This window comes from Lathamus discolor, chromosome 8, assembly GCF_037157495.1.
Source record: "Lathamus discolor isolate bLatDis1 chromosome 8, bLatDis1.hap1, whole genome shotgun sequence".
NCBI classification, from domain to species: Eukaryota; Metazoa; Chordata; class Aves; order Psittaciformes; family Psittacidae; genus Lathamus; species Lathamus discolor.
Genome location: NC_088891.1, coordinates 15,671,138 through 15,696,141, shown reverse-complemented (window position 1 = coordinate 15,696,141; position 25,004 = coordinate 15,671,138). Strand labels below are relative to the sequence as shown.

The 25,004-nt window shown below is 39.7% G+C and overlaps 1 protein-coding gene across 2 annotated transcripts in view; it reads left to right on the top strand.

Annotated features, from left to right (window-relative positions):
- MYO1E (myosin IE) overlaps nt 1–25,004 on the top strand; it is an 82,857-nt gene that overhangs the window by 751 nt on the left and 57,102 nt on the right. The window lies entirely within an intron of this gene.

Sequence of the window (25,004 nt, the reverse complement as noted above, 5' to 3'; positions counted from 1 at the left end):
CGAATAATAATTAAGACTACCTGTTGCTCAAGAACTTGGAGTAAGTAGTAAAAAATCTCATGTGATAATAAAGTAGGCTAAAATCCATAACCCAAAAGTTACGGTACTTGGAAAGTTTTTGCATTATACCTGCTAAAGCTTAACTAAGGTTAAGTTTTAAAGACTGACCCAACTTAGTGCTTGTGTATTCAGAGCTTTACTGACTGAAATGCAGTGTTAGCTTGTGCCCTTTGCTTTCAGTGTCTTTGGAAGAGTGTCCGTCTTATTGCCAGTGCCTGTGTTTTGACTTCCTGAGGCAAGTACAGCTGTCCCTGGTTGCGCCTATGTTGAGCACAGGTCTTTGATTTAAATAAAGCATTGCAGAGGCTAGGAAACTGAAACTTCTGTCATAGCCAGCCATAGAAATATCTCTAGCTCTCACAGTCCTGTTGCTGGTAAGGAGCTTTGACTGAGGCATATGTGTTGCTTCTTGAGTTGATTGTTTAGCCAGGTGGTTCAGATCAACCTTTGCTCCTCAGTACTGATTCCTGTGGTCACAGGCACCTGTGGCACCTTCAGACTTCCTGGTAGAGATGATGTGTCATTGCCTAGGCTGCTGACATGTTAAATGGGGATGGAAATACTTGGTGCAGGTCCTTCAGAGGTGTTCACCTGTTAACAATAATACTTTGAGAACAGTGAGTCTACTAGTTGATCTGCTGTGGATCCATTAATTCATTTTTAAGGAAAGGTTTTAATCAAAATACAGTTCTTGTAAGTATATATAACTAATTGGTAGGATATTCAACAAGTTTTACTTTATCCAAGTAAAAGAACTGGTTTTCTCCATAAGGTACCAGTTTCAGAGAACTGTTCAGGCACTTACTCTCCAGCTTTTAATTTGATACTTAAGTAGTCTTGAATTAGTCTTTTCAGTGTGAGATCTCAAGCTAATGTGAACTGCATTTTTTAAGACTGTTCAAAAGGAACAATTGCAACAAAACCAGAAAAGATTATTTTTAGAAGTGCTAATTAAGAATTATGCCCAAATAAATGTTTGATAACCGTGAGAAGGTAGTATTTTGTAGCTTAGCTGGCAGAAGGATTGCCTGGCAGCGCTTACAGTAACTGCTTACAAACATGATTCACACACTACTAATATCCTGAAACTTTATGCTCATTCTCAGTGCTCTATGAAAAAAGTCTTGACAATTTTGATGGGGGGGGGGGGGGCGCAAAATGTCAAAGGAGTGCTTTGTGTTCTCTAATTGAAGGGGTTTTTCTGCTGTTTTGTCTCTGCAGACCTTAGAGTGACATTTTGCTGTTCTGGCAGGGCCCACAGTGAAGGGTGCTGAGTTACCATTAACATAGCTGTAGTTGTTTCATGCTTCTCGGGTAGTCTCGTATGGCAGAGCACATAGAGGTGATGCTGGTGTAGATGTTCTTCCACTAGTCTCTGTGCAGTGGTGCACTGCCCCACTCAGGTGTGCTGGCTCTGTGCAGTTTAGCAATAGGACCTTTTCTGCTGGTTTATTTTCAATCCAGATCAGTATCTATACCCAGGTAATGGTGCAGTCTCAGAGATCATGCAGACATGGAATGGTGGGTGAGCTGTTTCATGGTTGTGTGTTGTAGTACAAGGTGGGAATGAGCAACAGTGGCACAAACTGCATTAAAGCTGACAGTTTGGGGGGACATGTGGCAACTGTTGATTTTGTTTTTCCTCTTGAAATGCATCCATTTTGTTCACTTCTGTTGTGGTTTAAGCCCAGCTTGGCAACTAAGTTACTGTGCAGCCACTTGCTCCTCAGTTGGAACTTTGAATTAAAAAAAAATAAAACAAAGTAAACCAGAGCTTCTTAACAGCTTAGCTGCAACTTGCATGTCTTCGAATATGTGTATGAAGTGTAAAGTAGACACACTCCAGGAAAGGAGTGGATCCCTAATGTTAGGAAACCTCTGTGAAACTAAGCTGAAACTTACTTGAAGTGAAATACAACAACAGGTGAACTTTGTGGCTTTTGCTCTTTGCTTTCTGTGAGTTTGGACCTTGGTAATGTCATTAGGTAGTTCATGGAGGTGCACTGGAGGATCTTCAGGAGTTGGATACAGAATCTGTATTGTTGCAAAAACTCATCACATTAGTGTGACAACATGATTTTGAGCCTTTCATTTAAAGTAGCTCTATAGTCTTCAGGGAAAGATTGTTCCTCAGAGTGCTGTCAGCTGGCTTTGACTCCAAGGATGAAAGATGGAACATTAATGAGCAAACATAATACTGTTTCTGTAGCATAAACTGCTACCACTTTTGTAACAGGCAAACAGCAAAAGGCAAAACCAAATAAACACCCCAAGAACAATCCAGCAGTGACCAACTTTGTCTGCTTTTCATAATCTTTGTATATTACCTGTACTTAAGTTTTGTACCACTTTGCTGGGGAGAGTGAGAGGGGAAAGACTCCAAGAGGAAGCAGGTTCAGCAGTATCTGGATTACCTCACAAATTGTTCACAAAGGTGTTCATATGTTGGTTTTAACCACATTTTCAATGCTAAGCATTTTTCTGTAGCATCATAGCCTGTTTTATCTGGGTATATTTGTGTCTTCCTGTTTCCACATCTTCAACGAAGATGGAAGATGATTCGTAAGAAGGAACCTTTTTATAGCAGTTCAACATAACTTTGTAACACTAGTGGTCAGATATTTATAGCCCAATCCATGAACATGCTGGGGTTGTCTTGATTAGTTGTAGTACCTGTAAAAGTTTGAAGAAATGAAAATTACTCAACTTGGCCTGAAAGGACTTGCTAGCCTTTAGGATTTGGCCCTAAAACAGCTAATGTGTGATGTGAACCTCACACTATTTTAAGTCTTTTCCTGCAAGAAAATCAAGCAAGGCACTGGTGCTTCTGTGTTGGAAGGGTGCTTTTCTGTCTGGTGCTGCAGACAGCAGCATAAGCTCAAACCTTGCTCTCTGCCAAATGTGGAATAGTAGAGAGGGTAACAGCATGTGCTTTGCATTATGTCTAGAGGTGCATTAGTGGAAAAATCTTCCAGCTGTATGGTGTTTCTGTCTGGCCAATTTATAAAACACAGTAGCATGTTCAATAGCAATGTTAGTGATTCAGACTTGTGTTTTGTTTACAGGTTTACATTGTGTGCATGCTTCACTCTTTCTTTCTAGTTTAGTTTTCTAGAATGGTTTATGCTGTGTGTGTTGGAGCACTTTTTCAGGTAACACTAATTCATGCAGTGTTGCCTAAATGCAGCTTTTGCAGCTGAAAACTGGGCACATAATTGTATATGTATGTATGTTTTAAGCATATTTCTCATAACTTGTTTGCCTTACAGAATTGTTTTTTTTTCTCTTCCATATGTAAGTAGGTTGTTGTGAAGTAAATGGGATGACAATGCTATTAGTAGTTTAACTAAATTATTTGTAGCCATTTTTGCCGAACTTGAAGGGATAACCTGCTCCAGTCTTAACTGCGCCTTAAAACATTGTTACATGTGTGGAATGAGGAAAGCTAGAATAAGCTTTTTAGATCCTTTGTGATCTAAAAAGCTTATTCTAAAAGCTAACCAGTGAAATGTTATCAAGCTTTTACTGAGTTCTCAGTAAAATCCTAGTAATCATATCGGTTGAAAAAGACCTTCAAGTTCATCAACTGCAACCATTAACCCAACAGTGGCAAGTCCACCACTAAGCCATGTCACTTAGTGCTACATTTACATATCTTTTAAATACCTCCAGGGAGGGTGACTCAGCCAATTCCCTGGGCAGCCTGCTCCAGTGCTTGACAACTCTTGGGTGAAGAAATTTTTTTCCCCAGATATCCAGTCTAAACCTCCCATGGTGCAACATGAAGCCGTTTCCTCTCATCCTGTCACTTCTCATCTTAATGTGGAAAGTACGTTTCCTTGCTTGAAACACTAAGAAGTCACACATCTCTGTAGAGAAGTCTTCTCAGCCACTTTTGTAATAATTTTAAATATCTTTCATTCATAAATATCAGTTTACTCTCTTCCTAGTTTTAGGAACTAATTTAAGAGTGACATCAATCTAACTGGTCATGCACTGCTCTTTCGCAAGTTATATCAAAGAATAAAGGTTTTTGTACTCTTCTATTCCCAGCTTCAGCACAAGTAATCAGAAATACCTGCATGTTTAGAATTGTCTTCTAATATAGCATGCATGTATTATTAATGTATAGAGAACATGCAAATAAATGTCTTCAGACCTACAGAAGAACCCTTTATATCAGTAAAACCTAATTAGTTTTAGTTGGTGCATCTGATGAGGAAGTGAGCAAAAAGGTAAGAGGTAATCTTTCCTCCTCAGCTCCTAGCTCTTACGCTTTTCCAAGGACCCTGGGTAACCATAGGAGGGAGCTTACTGTAGTTCTATGAGGACTTCTGACACAGATTGCTGTAGTTCTGCTGGTAGAGACTAATTTGGGATTGGCCTCTAAATTATCAGATTTTTGCCTTCCCTTTGGTTCTGGTTGTTGCCACAATATGTGGCTTATAAATGACAAACTGATCTGCTTCCCTTTTCAGATTTGTAAAATGCTATTGTAATGTAGTACTTAAGTCTCCTTTTTTTAGGAAGCTGAATTCCAGATCTGGGTGGTGTGTGGCTACTAGAAAGCAATAAGAGCTATGTTATAAAGGGATTTTACACCTAATTAGAAAAGGTTTTGTTCTAGCAGTGACCAGTGCAAGACTAGAAGGAGTAAAACCAAAGAAGCGGTTCTCAGAACTGACGAGAGAGTGTGTGTATTTTACAAAAGTAAGGTAACAGCAAACACAGAAGTTGTTAGGCTTTGGCAAGAAAGGGTTGGCTTGCACTGTTGCTACCTTTTGAATGAAGGCACTCTGTACTATCTGAAGTCTTGCCTTGAATATGGGCAGCAGAAGTTTACATCAGCGTAAAGGCTAAACCTGAGGAAAATTAAGCTACGGTTCTGTTGGATGTTTTCTCACATGTTGGCAGTAGTTCAGTTCCTAATTATCCTATTGTCTGTCAAGGGGCTTTTCTGGTCAGTGCTGGTCACTAGCAAATGACCAGCATTCCTATTACTCCTGTGGAAGTGTCTTCCACTCCCTTCACCTCCTCTCTACCACTTGTGTATGTAAGTACTACTGGTGTATAGGCTGCTTGCTAATTTTTGAAACTGCTGTAGCCAAAGGACTCTGTTAGCTGTTGTATGTTGTTTGACTTCTATTATTTCTACTACATGGGTGTAGAAGTATTTACGAATATCAGAGAAACATGGCAGAAAGTAGAGAGGAATTTTTCCTCCCTATCTTATGATCAGAACCGAGAGCTGTCTCTTACTCTAAGTTGTTCAAACATTCACCTCACCTAATCATTAAGACTCTTGTGTAATCTTGGCCTCCTTTTGCCCTTCTGGGGGAGCTTGGGTGCAAGGAGCTTTTGTTTTAGTCAGACCTCCTGGGCTCAGTTGGGTCTTTCCTATCTCCTGCTCCCTTCCCCACATTCCTGAGATGCCAGTCACTGTCCTGCCCAGGAAGTGCAGCTGTCCTCATCTCCTGACTCATCCTCATCTTCTAGCTTTCCTATCCTCCACCCACTGATTTCCTCCCCTTCTACCCTCACCTCTTAAAAAATGCACATGCCCTTTGGGGAGACCAGGTGTGCAGTCATGTCCTGGCAGTGTATGGGCTCTGTTCTCTCTGCTTGACTAAGTTATTTAATTGAAACGGAAAAAGCAAAGTTGTATTGGTAACTGGAGCTCAAGTCAGACTTATCAAAAGTGATGCTTATTGGGAAGCATACTTAAGAAGTATGAAGAATTGCCGACTAACAGAACTTACTAAATTCAACAACTAAATGTGAACTTTAAAGCCAGGTGTTAGCAGATCTGAAGCACGCTTCATGATTGACACTGTTCTGGAAGTGTATAAGGAACTATGGAACAAGTCTGGTGCTTTGCACTCCTGTCATCTGGGTCATTCTTCAGCTGCCAGAAGTGTCTCTGGTGAAAGCTACTTCTAGCTGTCAAGGGTAATAATACAAAAGGTGACTGCTTTATACTCTTGGGGTGGCAAGATGATAGAGCTTTGTTTAGCCTGCTTCATCAAAGAAGGGAACATAAATGGTTTATGCAAAAGCATGTGCTTCTAGAAGCTATTTTTGTGCTTTGTTCCGCAATCTGAAGTCTAAATAAGAGGTTTTTGTTGGCATCTTTCAAACAGGACTAGCAGTCTAGCTGCACTTGTCCCTGTACAGGAAATGTGAGGGTTTTTTTCCCTGCCAGCTCAGAACCACTCACTGAATCACCTTCATCAGCTGAGCCTGAGTCTGTAACCAGTTTTTGGTCAGCCTTGTCTAATTTAAGTGTTGAAGTCATATGCAAGTCAGAACAGTGCAGCCTGATACCCTTTATAAAACATGTTGAATGTTCTTAACACACGAAGATTTAAAACCTTTCATGCTTGTGACTTATGAAATAATGTGCTGCCAGATGTTTGGTCCTGCACCTAGGACACTCTTATGTTTTCAATCTGGCATTCCACAACATTTGTGAGCCTTGAAATTCTAGGCAGTTTACCAGTGTGGGCTGTTATCTTTTGCAGTGATTTATGTCTTTTCCTGTGCTTTGAGTTCTATATTGCTAATAGCAAAAATACAGGAAGATAGAAGTTGGGACCTCTTGTCAGTAATACATATGCAGTGCCAAGCAGTAGTCAAGAATTTGTCTCATCTTGTTTGGGTTTTTTTTTTTTCTGCTTTGAAGGATGCAAGTCTGCACAAATGCTTAAGTGCTTCCAAATTTGCTTTTGCAGTAACTCTTAACCCGATGTTATTCCCAGCTTTGTAAAGAAGCATGCTGGTACAAAGTGTATTTGATTTTTAAAAAATGCTATCAAGACATTTGAAGTCCTTCGAGTTGTGACCCCTGTAACACTCTGATAGCTTGTTTGATACAAAAGCACTACTGATCTGGGGGTTAGTGGGGAGATTCCAAGACCAAAAGTTTACCTAGGTATTCTAAACATATATATGTGTAGCATTAGCATTCTGTTAGCTGTTAGGCTTTGAGCTGTTGTAGTTCTTCTGGTATGTACTTGCGTGTACACCTTTTGATCACTCAGGTTTTGGACTATTGAATTGCAGATGTTTTGGCATATGAACTGAAAATACTTCATTTGTTAAGTGAAAGCAGTGTTCTTGAAGCATATTGAAGGAGTACTTTCATTAAACCTAATCTTAAAAGCCATTTCATGGTCCTCAAAAGCAAGTGCATACTTTTATGTTTGAGTATTTGTTTTCTCTTTCAATATTTGAGAAGAATTTGATTTCTGTTGATCATGAAAGAATTAGTTTTCCTGCACTACATTCCCAGCTGCATGCAGTACATACCTAAAGCAAGAGAAATGTGCGAAAGGATTTATAACAGCAATTCAAAACAGTCATACTTGCACTACATGTGCACTGTATGCACTTGGATTTTGTGAGATTCATTCCAGAAAGGATATAAAGCTACAAAACTGCACATCCTTGCTTTCTGAGCACAGAGGTACTAGCTGTCTACATAGTCTGAATTAATAATTGTACAGTATCTTCTGGTAAGGGAAATGAAACATGGATTTTGCATAATTGGTGCCACTGTTTTGGTGTTAGCACTTCCAGCTTGTTACCTAAATGTGTTTTTGAAGGAACTGTAGTAATAGGATGTGGTCATCTAGGGGAAAACCTAATTAGTTATGGGAATCATCATTGAATTAGACTTGTATCTTATTTAGTTCTATTATTTTTGTTGATTCTTAATGGTATGGTTTGTATGGAAGCAAGCTAGATTGACACACAACCCGTATCAGGAGTCTTCTGTTGTCTTTCCCGATACAATATGAATAATAAATTTGGATACTGTGAGATCTGACATATTACATGATTGTATTACATATCACTTCTGTACCATATGCTATCTGCTGGCATTGTTCTTGTGTAAACTTGACAGCTTTTGAATTCTGAATTGCTTTAATCCATGAAAACGAGTATTTGACTTTAGCAAGTAAAATACAGCTGTCCACTAAGAACAGAATTACTTCAGCTAGATTTTATTTTTCTCCATTTAAAAACTGTGTTTATGCACAGTCATGTTTCCAGGGCTTGAAGCTGTATTGTTGGTAGTCTCCAAAGCCTTTTTCAGTGCTTCCCCTCAACTCTAAATATATACACTGGGAGCAACTATATTGGTTAAGAATTGCTACATTCAGCAAACCAGAAATTCCTGTGAAAGCATTCTGGTCCTTGAAGTGGAAAAGTCAAAACAACTTCTCAGGGTAGGGCGATTTGGATGTTTTTCAGGTTTTTAGGGTACCCTGGCTCTTCTTTGGGTAGCCTGGAAGACTTGAATAGACTGGAATATGGTGACTTTTTGGAATTGCTGGGCGGTGGTGGAAGCAGAAGGTATAGGCCTACCTGCTGCTACAGAGTAGCAGCTTAAATATGCTGAGATGTCTATGGCAAAACAGATAAAAATGCATAACTGAACTGTATCCAAACTGTTAGCTGTTTACTTGCTCCACAGTGGCTGTTGGCTTGGCAAAGCAGTTTTTTTTCTTCTTCTTGGGTAGTCAAGAATTCCTAATTACAGATGCTTAAAGCTCACATTTGCTAAATGCCTTAGTAAGGGGTGGAATTGGCACCGAGTGCTTCTGTGAGTAGGAATGCTTTCCTTCCAGGTAACAGATGAGGCTCAGTGGACCCCAGTGGGTTAATATTTGATGGTCAGTGTCACATTCTACTTACCAGTCCTTGAAGACAAAGCCCCTGCCCGAGAACCCTGTAAGGACTCAAGTCCTGTTCTGTTAGTGATGGTAAGTTATAGGAATAGACTTTCAGCAGATACTCTTTGCTCTTGAAGTTGGAAGTGGAACTTCTCCAAACTGTGCTGTTTGTGGGTTGTGCGTGATGGTGTTTTTGTGTGGGGTTTTTTGGCACTTCTTTTTTTTTAAGAAGTAGGTGTGACATGGGGGAAAAAGTGAACTTGAATATTGTTTGTAACAAATGGAGGTCCCGTGTGGCACTGCTTATGTCTATGGAGGGCTGACTTGAGGTTTGGCCTTTAACGAGCAAAAACTTGAGTTGCATTTAAAGCAGAGTTGGGGAGGGTGGGAGAATAACTTCATTGCAAGAGAGACCACTGCTTTTGCTGTTTTGAAGTGTTTCACTTGTGTTTTGTCTCAGCATTGTATTGCTATCCCCAAAGTTCAGGGCATGATCATTTTCAGATGAGAGGATGGGGAGAGGTCATCAGCAGAGCAAGTGAGATTAGAGGTGTACCTAACCAAGGGAAAGAGGACTTGACAGTGCCTGAGTGTCCACTGTGCGGAACTTTAGATACCTGTTTCTACCAACCAAGCCTGGTTTCTTAAGCATCTTAGATATTTGTTTATAACTGCATTACGTCACTATGAAATATGTATCTGCATGACAATAAAGGACTAGATCCAAGGTACTAAGGAAAATAAGAATTTGCCCAGTTTGATACATGCTTTAAGTAACAAATTGGTGTATATGGTATGTGGTTATTGAAACTCAATTTATGCGATTGAAATGGGCTCTGGTGTGGTTAAGAAAGGTACATTCAATAATGGAAATTAATCTGTCCTAGCTTAAAGTTGCTTTCAAACACACAGAATATATATTCTCTGCAGAACTGAATGCAGTCTCCACTGACCTTGGACTCTGTCTCAGGAATATGTTAAAAGTGTGCAAGCCTCTTTTGAGGCTCCAAAGTGGTTAAACTTCAGCAGCACACAGTAGTAGAGAATGGATTACTTCATGTAGATAGTACTATTGTTAACTGACAGTTTTAATATTGAAAGGAATACTTGGTTTACCAGTTCCTAGTGTCAGCTACCCAGCTGACTGCTCCAGAAGTCTTAAAGCTGTTCCCATGAGTACTATTTTTTAAAGCTTTTCTAGTGGCAAATAGGAATTCTGGTTCCAGAGTTCTTAATGCCTGAAATACCAGCACACCCAGTCCACAGAGACCTGATCTCAATATGCAGAATAAGTTCATGACCAGCAGTGGTTTCTTCCTGTAGTTTACTTTGTGTTTTTATTCTTGGTTCATTCTAGGAACACTGGAGAGGAAACAGAACAACAGTGGCTACTTATTGCCATATTTGGTGTTGTTCTAGACAAAGTGAACATCCCTCTTCACTAAAAGAGTGGTGATGCAGTGTTTGTAGACAGTCTGACCTCCTCAAACCATGGGTTAATCTTGGCAGGGTCACATCAGGTCTGTTTTCTTTGTAGCTGTCTACAGCGCTGTTTTCTACATGAAGTTACAGTGATGTTAAGCAGTTGGGTGGCACTGCTGCAGTCGATTAAGATGAGCAGCCTGCATCTTGACAGTACTAGAAGCTTGTCTTTACATAGTTACAAGTCCTTGTTCTGTAGTAGAGGTTCCATTGGTCTATACGTTAGCAGTGGTGCATTTTAAGTTATGAAGAATTGGAATTAGTGTTGGCTACAAAGTACTTCTGGGGAAATGAACACAGGCTTTAATTGCTGATAGTGAAAGAGGAAAAAAATAATTAGAACGTTAATGTCAGTCGCACCTCCTAACTTGATCCTTGGGTTGTTTATTTTCCTTGAGACTGGTACTTGGGTAGGCTTATGTTGTATTCTGTATTCCCAGTACAGATTTGAGGGGAACCCCAAGCCCTAAACCTGGTTTCCTGAACAGTCGCTAGTAAAGCCATCTTGAGAAAGAAGCAAATATGGTGTACTTTAGAAATCACTGTGATCACTAGAAATGTAATCCATACTTTCTGCTAAAATAGTTAGCTGCTGTTCCCATGCAATTCACCAGCAAAATACAAATTAATTATGTGCCAGCAGGTTCTGATATTTTGGAGTCCTGAGCTTGGCCTCTTCTTGCTCTCAAGTGTTGCAATCTCTACTTAAACTCAGACTGAGTAAATTTCGCCTGCATGTGTCAGACTGCCCAAAATAAAGCCAATATGGATGTAGTCTTGACAGAACTAAAACTTGCCAATTCTGGCTAAGACAAGAGTGTCTGTAACCCACCCAGAAGAGCAGAACACAATACAAAATTTTAAATCCCTGTTTTGTTGACGTAGGAGAAGTTCATAGACTAAAACAGCTTTTATCCAGTCCTTTCGTGGAAAGGAATTTAAGAGCTGTTTATTCTGAAAACAGTCTGAACAGTGTGAAAGATGACAAGTGCTGAAGCAAGTATATTTGGGCTGTATTGACGGTACAGCCTGTACCCTTAGCGCATACGCAGATACTTCATAAACTTTTTGCCATCACTAAGGATGTTCTGATGAATCTGTTCTGAAGGGAGTTGAATGTAATGGAGAAGTGTGGTTGTTACCACAATTAATGAATTAGTCATGACTAGCTATTTAGTCTGACACACCTCAAGAGCGTTCACCTACTGAAATCGGGTTTTCTTTTGTTCAGATAATTTCGTAATGATAGAGGCTGAGGCATTTTTGCACCTGAGGCCAGTAAATAACTTTTTCACTTGACTTGTCTGGTACATGGGTCTGTTCTCAGCAGAATACCTCCAAAATTGAACAAGCAGTTAGTAGGCTTATCCTGCTACTGTATGGTAGAATTTTTCTTCATGCCCTGTGTGGCTAGAGTGGGACTGCAAGGGCCAAAGCATAGTGAACTGCTCCCATCTATTTGATTGTAACCTGCCTATTGTGGTTTGTATTGGATCTCTGATCTCAAGAACAGTTAAATAGCTGATAACTTAGTATGGGGGAAAAGAGACTTCAATCAAAAATACCAGTGGTAACTTACTACTGTTCTAGAATGCACTTAAGATAACTTACGGGAGTTCTTCCTAGTCTGCGCTTCAAAATATGCCAGAGCGTCAGTAATAGGGATGTTAACTCCGTTGTGAGGTAGCTAGGGCGTGTATTTTACATCTGAAGCAGTGTGTAGGAAAAATACCCTTTTTTTAATTTCAAAATTATTTTACCTGGGGATTACGTTTAGATCTTAGAAGTCAAGGTTGCTGCTGGGTGTTGTTTGGTTGGTTGGTTCTTTTGTTGGGGCTTTTTTGTTTTGGGTTGGTCTGGTTTTTTCCCCAGGGCTTTGAAAGTATTTTGTCCTGCTGCTCTCTACAGATGTAGAGTAGTAGGCTAACTATAAAGTTAAATCCTGTTGCTGTTTGCTTATTGAGAGTGCAGGTGTACAAACAGGAAAAGAAAAAACAAAGGGGAAGTTAATATCATCTGATTGCCAAAACAATAAAGTGCCAATTCAGTAGCTAAAATTATGTTTAAATTGGTAACAGGATACAGTGAACAATGAAGAATGTTTGTAGCTAGATGTGTCCTTTTAGGGCTTGTTTTTCAGTTATTCTTGACCAGTTGAAACTCTCGAGGGAGGTAGAAGTCTACCTCATTGAAATGAACCCACTTACTACTTCCACATCATATTTCAATGAGATGCATAGTCACTCACTTTTCATTCTTGATATTTTTGAAGACTTGGGAATATACTCAAGGACTAAAATTACTCAGGTTTTTAAGCTTGGGGGGGTGTTTTTGTGGCGTGTTTGGCTCTTTGTTGGGTTGGTGGTTTTTTTTTCCTTTGTTTTAAGTCAGGGCAAGTGGGGACATGTATCAGAACTGGCAGGTGGGGGAGTGCTTTCTGTTGTTCTGTACATTTGCTACTGTGGCTGTAAAAAACCTGTTTTCCCCTTCATTCCAGTTCCTGTCCTCCAGTCTGTAGTGTGACAGTGCAAAACCTCACTGAAGTACCAAAGGTGTGCAGTCTCTCCCTCCTTTTCCTCCTTTCTCTCTCTGTTTTGTTCTGGTGCTATTTTAATAAGGAAGTACTGGGGAATATAGCTAAGGGGCTTATTCGTAATGGCTGGCTAACCGTGGCATCTCTGTTGATCTCTTGTAAGAGCTTTAATAATTGATAGTGTGTGAGAATGCTAGAATCCTCTGCTGGTTTTGACAGGCAGTGTATCCAAAGTACTTTGTGTCCTCTGTGATGGAAGTATGACTTGGCTCACAATAGGCTGAGTGACAGATCCTACTTTCTCAAATAGGAAAGAGAACAAGGGGTATAAATCTAAGAGGGAGTGGTGGCATGGTCTGTGTTGGTGACATGGTGGGAGCCTAGTCTGATCTAGGCAGGCTGCTTCCAATTTTAATGTGAAGTTCTGCTCCTTCAGTTCTACTTTACTACTCTTTCAATCTGTTTATAAGCCTTCAGTATTACTAATGAAACTGGTTCAGTCTACCATCATCTGAGGCTCTGACCTTGCATAGGAAACACATGCTTGTCATCATTCCCATTGATTAGCCGTGTGACTTTGAAATGCTTGGTTGGCCTGACTCTGTGGTCTTAATTCTTGGCTTCTGCAGTTGTCTTTCACAAGCTCTCCCTTCTACATCTTTTAACTTTCAGCAGTCCTCTGTCTTCAGTTGCAAATCCCAAAGGACATGCTCCACTTCGTTCCAGGCTTCCAGTACGATTTTTGGAGTTTGTGCCTTAAATGTTACCTGCACAAATATGTAATGTGAGTTATGCGTTTACTGGGTAGTTCTAAACAGGTTTAACCTTGCCCAGGCAATGGTTCTGAAATGGTGTGTATAAACATTCAAACATTCTTGTGCTCCATTTTAAAGGGCAGATTTTTATGGTAGCGCATATGAAAGGGAAGCTTGCAATGACATGCATTGTATGAAGGAAATGATGTTCCATTTTATATTTTGCAATAAGGCGATGGAGTTAAACATGGATGTACAAATGTTATCTCCATTCATGAACCTGGTTATATAAAGAAGTTGTTGCTTAAATGCCTGTATATGAATCTTGACTTTTAACGGATTAAAAATTAATGTTAACCTTTATATTACTCCTTAAAATTGCTGCTATAGGCTGGTGGAGAGCTTGAGTGCAATAAAATATATACACAATTTGTGCATTAAGACTAAATTGGCAAAACGGCCCTGAAGACAAATCTCTGATAGGAATCTATGGAATAGTTGGTGTTAGGTGTTGCCTGTATACCACAGACTATAAGTGTCTGTTAAAAGATACAGGAAAGCCATTCTGTGTGCTAGCTCTGTGTTATTTAAAATGCAGAGTATCTTTTCAAAGCTGTTGGGAGCACTAACTAAAAGCAATACAACTATTTTAGAACTGGACTCCAGCATAAAAAACCTACTCTGATAAAATGTTCTATGGCAACTTTAATCGCTACAAATAATTGAATCATCTTTGACACTTGTCTTAAAGGTTTTGTTCCATTTATAGTGCTTTTGTGGAACCATCTTGGGCCATTACTGGCTCATCAATGACTATATTACTAGTCTTGCTCTCTTTTGAAACTTCGGCTTTGCCTGATGTTTTCCCATGCAAACACTATGTAAATCAACCCTTGCTAAACATCCAGAATTGACAGGAGCAAACTCCAAAGCAAGGTAGCTGCAGGCTGCCTCCTGTTCTTTCTCACTGTTTTTCAGTGGAAACAAAGTGATTCTGGCAGGCAGACATTGCACAAGGAGCATGCAGATGCACATGTGCGTAACTCATGGTCTCATTCTAATTACAGATTTTAGGGTGCTCTCATTAACTGGATGAGGCATGCTTAGCTGCACAACATAGTTTTTAATATGGTGGTTCAGAGTGACATTTTGTAAGGGAAAGAAAAAGGCACAGACAGAGGGCTGGGATGGTTTAAGATCACATGCCTGATGTGTGATGTGTTTTTCCACTATTGCTTCACTTAGATGATGCATAGAACTGTGCATGTTCAAGGAACCTTGTAGAAACCAAACTTTTCTCAGTCACTGTGCTTCAAATAAACCCAGGCATGTAATGGCATCAGGAGTGGTTTTGAGAGTGGGAGTGTGAATCCCAAACCTGCATCAGTATATGACTAATCTTGTAGCTTCAAATCCCACCTCATTTGCTGAAATGTTTAAAGCATTCCATGCCTTGTGCCTTTATCCCATCTTCCATCATAGGTTTTAAGTCAATGTAACAGGATAGCATGCTGCCCTCAAGTGACCTCGATGGGGTGAATGGCCCACTCCTTATGAACACCCCTACTACAAGCAGTAGCAGTGCAGGTGGTCGGGAGATGGCATGGCTGTGAGCTGTGTACTCCTGTGTAACTTCACTCCTGGTCTGCAGCTACTTCTGAATGCTACAGTGGTGTTATGTGTTAAAATGTAACAGTTGCACTAAATTGAACTGAAATCAATAGACATCTGAAGTGATAATGAGATTTTATGGTACTGTGTATGAAACATAAAGATGTAATAGGAACCTGTAAAGTGAGTTATTCATCTACTGTTAAAAAACTTAACTAGATGAAGCATATGTACAAAGGCTTTTAGATGCATGTTTCAGATTTAAATGCAATACAGCCTACAGGAGAGGCATTTTATATTGCTTATTATAAACAACTTATGTATTTTACTCAAGAACAATTTCTACTGGTGTGTTCTTTCTTATTTTGAAAAACCTATTTAACAGGTGTTTCTAATAGCTTTTGTTAACTGGATATATTAACAATAGAATGATTCTGAAATACTAAAAATTGTATTTTCAAAAGCAAAATAGCAAAGACTTTCAGCCTGTTCAGTTGCTGGCAGTCTTTATTCCTTGCTTGTTTGAAGAGAAAGAAAAGAGAGAAAAAAGAGCCCAAACCCCCCAAAACCTGTTTGTGTAATGAGTCTAGTCTTGTTGGATTTGGTCTTACTTGACTTAGTTTTGTTGATATTCTTTTTTGTGTGTTTGTTAAAGGTTACCTTGGAGAGTATTTGAAGCTTCAGTTCTGTAAGCAGTGAGACAAATGTCCTTCATTTCAGTGTGGCAGATTAGGTGGAATCTGTAACGTAAGGTTTCGCCTGGTCTTCAAAAATGTGAAATGTACAGGCGAGGAGGAAAATTTCAGATTTGTGAATTATGTCGTTATTTATTTATTTATTAACAGCCCCCCCCCAACAGATGCCATATGTAAAAATCGATAGGCTGCTTCAGAATACTTTTTCCTTAGTCCTGCAGAGGCAAACATTTGTAATTGGCCTAAACACTTTCTGCAGAAGTAAGGTGAGAATGGTTTTCTTTGCAACAAACCTTAACTAGGCATAAGTAAAATTAGCAGAATAGAACAGGTTGGCAAGTTAATACAGATACCTGAATATTTCATGGTTCTTTGTTCTTTTCTAACTGGGTGTTCGTAATTGGAAGAGTTTTGGTTTTGAAAGCCTCAGTGAGTTTCAGTATTTTAAGTGTTGAATAATTCATGCTAAACTTTGTTTATGCATTGTTTATGCCACCAAAGAACCTCAAGGAACTGATTAAGAAGACTTAACCACATTCCTATATTCACAATTATTCTCTGGTTAGTAATAACATTTAGATACAATGATCTTGGCAAAATCTTAGCTATGTTTACATCAAAACTGGTAGTATGCCAAGCCTCAGCATTACAAGGTCTTTCCCATTCCTAGATCATTAATTTTTTAATTCCACGGAAAAATGTTCTGACACACTGAAGTTTGCTTCCAGTGTGTGTTTTTCTATTTTGGAAGGGCCCTTTTCTTTATTTTTTGGGTTTGTGTGGATGCTATGGCTGAGTAAAAGCAGTTTGAGTACAAAATGAGCTGTATATTTGTGATGCTGATGCTGAATTACAAGGTGTAACTGACTTTAAAATTTGGTCTTTTGCATAATTCTGCAAAAACAGTGATAAAGCTATGGTGTTTGTGAAACAGCAGCAGTCTAAGCCTCCTGCAGTGCATTCAGAGCTGGCATCTCTGCAAAGCATAATTAACTAGATGATCTTGAGGTCCTTTACAACCCTAACTATTCTATAATTCTATGCCATACAACATCTATGACACTGAATCTAATCCATATCCTGATAGTATCAGTTACTTGCAGCAAATGTGTGAAGAATGCTAGTTTGCAAGTGAACCCGCTTGTTGATACATCTGGTAAAAGCCTATAGTTATGAAGATAGCTAAATTAGTTTTCAGTTAGCTTTCTTGCTCAAGTTATAATTTGAATGCTAGATATTAACATTAAACATTCTAATATGTAAAAAAAACCCCAAAACCTCGGGGGGAAAATAGCTGTTTCTGTGCTAAAAGGTGGTGAGGCGCTGGCACAGGTTGCCCAGAGAAGCTGTGGCTGCCCCATCACTTGGCAGTGTTCAAAGCCAGGTTGGACGGGGCTTTGGGCAGCTGGAGGTGGAAGGTGTGTGGCAGAAGGTTGGAACTTGTTTGGGTCCCTTTGAACCCAAACCAGTCTGGGATTCTAGAGTTAAATGACCCTAAAGTCAGTTGCTCTACACAACTGAAGTCTTACATGGTGTGTTTTTAATGTAGTTTGTTAGAATCATAGAATCATGGAATAATTAGGGTTGGAAAGGACCTTAAAATCATCAAGTTCCAGACCCCTTGTCATGGGCAGGGACACCTCACACTCTAAACCATGTCACCCAAACCATGTCTTCTGAAAGCTGCCTGGACTGAGTAATCAAAACTGGTTTAGAAAATAAGTGCAGTGTCAAATACTAACCTTATAATGTGCATATGAAATATAATCTTGTCATGTCTGTTATGGGCACTCAATGGGACCTGTTTGCCCTGGTATAATGTAAGTATTAGTTGAAGTAAAAATCAAATCCTGACAGAGATTGAACGCACCTGTGCATGAAATGGTCTTCTCTGTTAAGGACTTTCATTATACGTTCACTAGGTTCCCATTTTTGTCTCTTATCTTGGAGTAGCTTACTTCTGTTGTCACCAGGCTGTTCAGGGTTCGGTGTTGGAGAAGAACGATCCCTGGATGTTTAGATTTGGTCCTTTCACACAAAACTGTAAACCTGACTAGGGAGGAATGGACTGGCAGGGGAATGTGCTTTCTGGGGCGATGGGGGACTTCTGTAGCTTAAGGAGCACATTCTTTTTAGACCTCAAAGTGTAGCTGTGTAACCATCCTAAACCCTTATACTGGAAGTAGATAGTAAGCTCTTTGCAGATCAGGCCAGAGATGAAGGTACACCTGGGAAAGTAAAGCAGTATCTGTTTGAGTCTCTTCCTACATAGTGAGTGAGATTTGTTGGGTCTGATGTATAGTGCTTTTCCCAAGGTTTTGCCTTCTGTTGCCGTTCGATAAATAGCAGCCTTTGGAGAGTTGATGTGAACTTGCAGATTTGGTCCTTTGGAAATGTGTAACTTATTCCTGAGGTGGATTGCTTAAAGGAGTGCTTGTTTGTATTTATATAATAATTAAACAAGGAAGCATTTGTATCTGCGTGCACTGAAATAAATACTAAGGTTGCGTTCCTCTAGAGTTAAAGGCTTCGTCCATGTATTGAATAGTTGATCTACCCAGTGTCTGAAGTCTAATCTCATTTCTTGCATGAACAGCAAAACATGAAAGCTGATAAAAAGGAGTTTGTGAGTTAAGCCACATATGTCTTACCACCCAGGTGTTGGCTCCACTGTAGGTGAGTGAACACCACCTCCTGATCCTTTCCCCTGTTGCTGTGAGTCAGTGCTGCCGAGGTAAACAGGAAGCTGCTGTGGCCCTGGAGCTTTTGCTCTCTTTACTCAGCACTCTGTGAAATTAAAATAAACATAGAAAGCAATTTTTACATTGGAACCTCCGCACTTCGGAGCTCCTGCTGCCCGCCCAAACAAGCTCCTCCTGTTGGTCAGCAGTGAGAGGAGGTGACAGGTCACGTGTGACACGTGGAGGTTTTGGAGGAGGGTGGACCTCTCCGGCTTCTTCCAGAGTGTGCAATAACAGCGTTTCAGCTCTTCGCTGCATATGCCACCTCCCGCTGCCAAGCTGTGCAGCACTGCAGGACTGTGGCTCTGAGGGCTCTCCCTGTTCAGGTTGTCCCCACAGTGAAGTGACCCGTGTAGAAACCAAGTTACCTGAGCTCTCTGTCTAAACACAGTCCAAGGGCGGATTATGCAGACCTTTAATCCAATATAAAAAGTGGCTTCTTGAAGTGACCTGATTGGGAAAATCTCAAGTAAATGTAACACTATACCTTTAAATTCTGTAAAATGGACTTTGGTAAATGAACTCCTTATCATGGGGCACCACCCTGGTACAACACAACAGTGATTGCCTTGTATTGCCCTGCTAATCCCAGTTGAAAAAACACTGCATATGGCAGTGGAGCTCCCAGTTATAACAGTTGGGAAGATCAAAGCAAATATCTCAATAAAACACTAATTTGAAACCAATGACAATTCCAGTGCCCATGTTAAGAAATAAGCATGACTGCATGTCTGTCTTTTGGCATCTTGGCAGTTAAATGTTCTGACTCTGAGCAGAGTTTCGTGGTGTCAGCACAAAGGTGCTTTTTGGTACATACTGTTGAAAAACTAATCTTGGCCACAGTTATCTGCTGTGTTGCAGCTTTTGCTGTTTTATTATGCCTGTTACAATAAAGTGGTTTTTCTTTATCCTGAACTGCTACAGACATGTGACTACATGACAGTCTCAATAAAAAAAAGTCTATATTCCTTCTGGTTTATAAAGAAATTCAGAAAATGGCTGTATGTATACCTAAAAGGAAAAAAAAAAAAAGTAAAAAAAAAAAAACAACCCAGCTCAGCTGTTGTATTTCTAAATTCACGTGTGATTCAGGGGGATAATTTAGCTACTGTGCTTGTTTTGTAAATCAATGCTGCTTGCTTTTGTTTTTTTTTGTGGAATTGCAACATACTTAGGATCATGGAGTTCCAGGTTTGAAGGGACCTTAAGGATCATCTGGTCCAGCCTTCCTAGGCAAAGCATTATCATTATTAAGATGCCCCAGCACCCTGTCCAGCTGAATCTGGTGTTCAACTGGAATCTCCCCAGCGCTAACTTGTGCCCATTACCCAATATCTTTTCTGTGTGACTCCTTGTAAAAAGGGAGTCTCCATCTTCCTTGTAGCCAGTCTCCCCTGAGCCTCCTTTTCTCAAGGCTGAACAAACCCAGTTTGCTCAGCCTTTCCTCACATGACAGGCTTCCTAGTCTCTGGATCAAATCTGTGTCCATTTCCTGGACCATTTCCAGCCAGTCCATGTCTTTTTTGTATGGTGGGGACCAAAAAATGCAGTATTCCAGGTGAGGCCTGAGAAGTGCAAAGTAGACTGGGTGTAGCCACCCTTTAAATACTGGATCATGGTGATAAGGTCTTCCCTTAGCCTTCCCTCCAGGGTGTTGGCATAAAAACATCTATTCAGACATTCTTGGTTAAAAACAACAGTAATAAAACAAGGTCCATGCCAATTTCTATAATGTGCCCAGCCTGTTATATTCTTGTTCACAATCCTTTAGCAATTGATGAGGTGAGGACAAACACACCAGACAAAGTAATTTGTTGAGAAGAAAATAATAGAGTTTCATGCGCAGAATATAATGTTCCTTTTTGCTGCTGGAGTGTGTTAGTGCATTACATTGGAATTAAATTGGTTTATATCTAGAGGTCTTAGGAATATGTGCTAAGCAACTGAAACAACAGCAAAAAGTAGGCTTGGGGTGATAGACAAGTAAAAGTTAATGAAACTGGCAAGTTGGGGCTTAGATGTTTTTATGTTTTAATTAAATGTCTAAGCCATCCAAAAATAATCCGTTTATTGAGATTGTTTCAGTTTCCTTACACGTTTGGGAAAGATAGTTTAGGTCTTTATAAAACAATCTAATATTTAAAAGTGCATTGTCTGTGTATGAAAGCTGGCACACTGTATTAAAACTGTATTTTTTAAAGAGCTTTTTATATTGGACTGGTCAGGCAGTGAAAATGGTGTTTGTAGATGAGAGTTCAGTACTCAAGAACCTTACAAAAGGCATATTGTGTTCAAAAATTAGAATGCATAAAAGTGATACAAACTGTAACACCGAACTTGTTACACTGCAGTTACAGTTCCTCCTTCTCTAGGAGGTACAGTGGGCACCGTTTTAAAAACAGGATAGATCTCCATCTGGGGCTGAGTTGTAAAGGTCAGCACGGGGTTAGAAAGGCTGTCATAAATAGTTGTTTAGTGACATCTGGGATTGTGATTCATGCAGACCTCCTCCCCTCCATCATTTATCTCTCAGTGTAGGCAGACTGTGAAAAGCAGGCGACCTGGTGGGAGGAAAGGGGCTGGGCTCCCCCTGGCCACCCTGCCCAGACATGGGGCTGCTGTCCACACTGGCTTCCGCCTTACAGGCTGCTTAGGTGTTCTTGCATGGACTGTTGTGCTGTTAGTGAACCAGGTCACAAAATGCTGTTTCATCAGACTACAGATTGATAACGAATCGCTGGATTTTAATCATTCTGATTTCACTCAGCTTGGTCAATTAAGTAGTATTTTAAATGGGAATAATAGAGCATCTTGTATGTGTACTACTGCAGAATAGAAAAAAAAAACCAACCACAAACCTGAAAGCCTTAGAAACCTGGGGAGATGTAGTGTGTTAAAATGTAGAAATATATTATGATCTTAATGAAAAAGTTGAAGTCTTACTGGTAGATACATAGTTCTTAGTAAATGTCTTAAATAGTGAAAATATATAGACTGTCATTTTATTATGTAAGGGTTTCCTTTGCAATGTTATTTCAATAAAACTAGTTGCTGAAAAGTAAGTATTTTATCACAAGAGAATAGCATTACAGTTTTCTACTAAATTCAGGAAAAGATTCAAAACTGATAGTTTGGCATCTCCATTTTCTCACACTGATTACTGGTGGTATTGAGCATGTTTTTCAAAGATAAGTCAGAGTTCATTGGGGTGTAACTAAAATATGAGCTATTATAAGTGTTTTCCTTTAGAATATAGTATCTTCCTGTTTATAATTAAAACATTAAACTGATTACATAAACAATTGTTATTGGGAATGAGCTATTTTTAGTAATTTGAAAGTGTTAGTGACTTCATTGGAACTTAATCCAGTAGATGCAGAGTGGATTTGTGGTGACTGATACTCTTTGATTACAGTGGAGTAGTAACTAAATGGGGTTTTAATATGAGTGGTTTTATTCCTTAGAAATTCTCTCAGGTCAGTGTCTCAGCAGTATCACTCTTCAGAGGAAACCTTTGTTTTACCATGGAAACAAAAGGGTCAGTAGAAGGGGGAAAGGAAGAGCAACTTTCAACTGCTCGTCATGTGCAGTCATACAAAGAAGGCAGTGACTGAGCAGAAAGGAATTCACTGGGGTGATTGTGGCCTCAGCATGGGTTGCTGCTAAAGTTTGGATTCCAAAAGCTGGGAGACAGGGCAGGGAAGTGACTGCTGACATCAGCTAGAACAGGACATGGCTGGGATGGCATTGTTGTAATATGCCACGGGTTTTCCTTTCTCAAAAGACTTAAGCTGGCACCAATATAGTATGTACCACACAGCATCAAAACGTCTTTAGCAGCGTGTGTGTGAGACACAGGTCCATGCGCAGAGCTTCTGAGTCATGCTGTTCTAAGGTTCCTATCTCTGGAAACCAGATGGTAAGCTCCCAGTTGACTTCAGTTTCTTATTTAGTTTCAGGATGATCAAGAAAAAAGAATTTTAGTCTGATTCTGTAGGAGAGGCAGTGGCATCTTGTCTGAATTGACTGATTGAGTTTTCAGACTACACATTTCTATTAAAGACCATAATAATACCTTTTGTGAATGTGATGCACAGAAGAAGACTCAGAATAAATTTAACATATACAAACTGTTTTCTGTTGTTTAAAACAAGCAGTCTTGTTCCCAAAGGAGTGGAGGAGACTGGGGCATTGTAGCTGTGGAAAATCTTGTGATATTTGGCCTCTGAGATCCCACTTTGTAGATTTTTTGGGGTGGTGGTATGCAAATGATATCAGTATCTCTTTTCCAGGTAGATAGGAGGAGGAACCAGCACCCATCCCTTTATTTTTGTAACGACAGTGAAAGAGAGAAGAAAAAGTTCACATATACATATATGCCCATACATTGTACAGCTGCCAAATGAATTCTAATGCTCAGTGGAACTGTGATAGCAAGTTTGAGTTAAAATGTACAGCATTTTGTACTGTTACATGTCAGGTGTCTGATTGCACAAATGCTTTGAAACCTATTTTTATTGGAGAAGAATGACAGGTACAAAAACTTTATTATACATCTTGGACTGATAAAGCCAAGGCAAAACTTGTTTGTAATTGTTTTCTTGCACGTTTTTAACTTGCACAGTATGTATATACAGATGCAAACTGCATATGTAATTTACAGATCAAGAGTTAATGTGCATGGATGCTGCTCTGTGAAACAATTGGAATGGGGTGGTGTGTATGTGTATTTACATATATATAAAAAATAAGCTCATTGACTAAACGTTGCTATTGCAAGGTCTGTCTTTAATCTGCCACAGTCACGGGAAACTTTGGCTACTCATGCCATGAGGGACCAGTCAAACTTAGACCAGCTCTGGAGCCTGCTCAGAGGCTAATGTCTAAGAGCAAGTCAACCATATTAAGTAAGTAGATAACAGTCTTGCATCTCCTTGAGAAGATTATTTCTTGGAACATCAGGCCACATCCATCCAAAAAGCTGTGGGGTAAGCAAGCATGAATTTACAGTTCATTAACTACTTTCTGGTATCTGCCTGCTGTCTTTGTAAATTGTATCAAAAACTTACGCACGCTAGCACAATCTGCTCTTCAGGTCATTCCCGTCCTTATTTTGTTGTGTTTAGTAGCTTTGCCTTATTCTTTAAAATATCCTTTAAAAGATAATAGTGAAAGTTAATACTGATGCAATACATGGTCCTCACAGTCAAACACTGAGGTAACTTTTATTTTGGTAATGTTCTGTTATTTATCTTACAGGAATGCTGATGTCTTTCCTGACTCCTGAAAATGATAGTGGCATGGTTTAGTGGTGGACTGGGCAGTCCTGGGTTGGACTTGTTGATCTTAAAGGTCTTTTCCAACAGAGTTGATGCTGTGAGCATGATGTGTATACCCTGTAGACATCTCGCATTCCCATAACAAGCATGCATTTGCTGTTCAGATAAGCAGGCTCCAGTTTCTGTCTCGTCCCCTCCTCCTGGCCCTGGCTGTGTTGGTGGCAGGGAGGTAGAGTCATGGCTGCTCCCTGCTCCAGAGCCCAGGGCAGGTGGTGATGGTTGGGATGTCTCACTTAATACCTGCCTCACGTTAAATTTCGATTATTTGCACTTTGTCTGTCCATTGGCTTCTGCTGTCTTCCTTTAATATAATTTTTGAAATATGGGCAGATCATTGCAACCAATTATCTCTAGTTTTTCTAGCATCAGAGCTGTTCTCACAAGAGCTATTTAGGAGCACTTTTGTCTGCTATGGTTTCTTGGTTTTGATTATCCCAGAGGCAGACCAGAAGTCACCTTAAGTGTTTCTGCTGAGAACAGCAGACTTTTGCTTCATAGATTTATGTGAACGATTCCTGTAAGTGGATTACAGAAGTTTGCTGTTTTGATGGATGATGTCAGTGCAAAAAGTTGGCTGTGTTTTGGTTTTTGTTTGCTTGTTGGTTTGGTTTTGGGTTGTTTTCTTTTTTTTGCTTCTTGTTAGATGGAAAAACTGGTACAAATTACTCATGTATGAGACTAGTGATATGTCTCCATTAGCACTCTACACCTACACATGTCAGGGGTAGAGTAAATGGTGTGCAGCTTTCTTGGTTTTGTATGGCTGTGTGTCATTTGGTATTGTATTCATAAAACTAATCGGAGTAGATAGACACATGCCTTCAAAACTACAATGATTTCATGCAGTAGTACTCTGTCATAGCTGAAATGGGGAAAAAAAGGTTGTGCTTATAATTATTTGACACTCTTACTCCCTTGTGGAGGCTGAGAATCACTTCTGATGAAGGATTGATGTTTGACACTGAAAAAAGCTGTCAGAGATTCAGGATGGCAATTTTTCTCTTTGTGGGAGCTAAAAATCATTATTTATGGCATGTAGGTTGCTGTAGTTCAGACAGAGTTCTGATAGAGAAAGCAAGCTCTTTCTCAGGGGCAGAATGCAGTCTCTTC